Source organism: Austrofundulus limnaeus, unplaced genomic scaffold (genome assembly GCF_001266775.1).
Source record: "Austrofundulus limnaeus strain Quisiro unplaced genomic scaffold, Austrofundulus_limnaeus-1.0 Scaffold3700, whole genome shotgun sequence".
Lineage (NCBI taxonomy): Eukaryota > Metazoa > Chordata > Actinopteri > Cyprinodontiformes > Rivulidae > Austrofundulus > Austrofundulus limnaeus.
This window is the reverse complement of record NW_013956102.1, coordinates 2,730-3,722: the sequence shown is the minus strand read 5'-3', so window position 1 is coordinate 3,722 and position 993 is coordinate 2,730. Positions and strand designations below refer to the sequence as shown.

Genomic DNA, 993 nt, shown 5'->3' with positions numbered 1-993 from the left:
TTTCAGAAGAGAATCAGCAGATTTTCTGCTAGAAACCAATTTATTGATCAAGATTTACCTACAGGGTTTTGGCTCACTTTGACATCACTGAGAGAAACTTGTTTATTGTTTCATTGTGTTGAGCAAATGATGCAATTTTATTTCGGGGGTTAGATTGACTGGATCCAATTATTGTGGGGGTCATAACCCCCCTAACCCCTCCCTCGCAGGTCACAGGTAAGTCAGCAGAACTAAGAATAAACTATGCCGTCAGTCTTTTTTTATCTCTCTTTTCTCCATGACAGTGAATATGACACATGCTGTTAATCGTTGTTCATCATATTTAATCCATTTTTTGTTCAGTGGTGTTTTAAAAAAATGCAGAAAACAGTGACAAATTTGCATAACAAGAAAAACATTATTAAAGTAGAAACACACAAGCAGTTTCTTGACATTTTTATTTGACTTAATTGTTTCAAAGAAAACAAGGTGAACATAGGGATGTATGCTGCAGCTCACTCGTCTTCCCTAAAAGATGGGTGGTCTGCATTGACTTCCACAATAATGAGGACAGCACTTCAGTCCTCTAGGGCAATCTTTGTCACTCAGGCAGGTCACAAGACAGGCATAACTCGAGTAGTGTGGACACCGTCCTGAAACACCCAACACAAAAAATATTTAGGTGCGTCAGACCAAGCAGCATGTTAATTGGAAAAGAGTGAAAATTGTTGCCACTGTAATCAGTGCTCACCTGGTTTGTGTACTTCAACGCACATATGTGCACACCCGTTAGACTGACATAATTGACCACGTGGGCAATCCTCATCCCTTCTGCACTCATCTATACAGAAAGGTGGACTAGGTGCTATTGCTGATGAGAAAAAAGAGAAATTAATTTATGCAAAGACCGAAAAACTTAAATGTCCAGATTAACTGTTTTTTTTCCGAAAAAGGTTTACGAAGACCATTACTACTTTGATCAAATATTTTTTTCTTGAATCAGGAGATTAACAA

The 993-nt window shown here is 38.2% G+C and overlaps 1 long non-coding RNA gene across 1 annotated transcript; it reads right to left on the bottom strand.

The window, feature by feature from the left end:
* Positions 1–418: 418 nt before the first annotated feature.
* LOC106511962 (uncharacterized) lies at positions 419–760 on the bottom strand. Its single transcript, XR_001309580.1, has 2 exons — positions 731–760; positions 419–632 (listed from the first exon to the last, which is right to left on the bottom strand). It is a non-coding gene; the product is annotated as an uncharacterized LOC106511962 (long non-coding RNA).
* Positions 761–993: the final 233 nt, after the last annotated feature.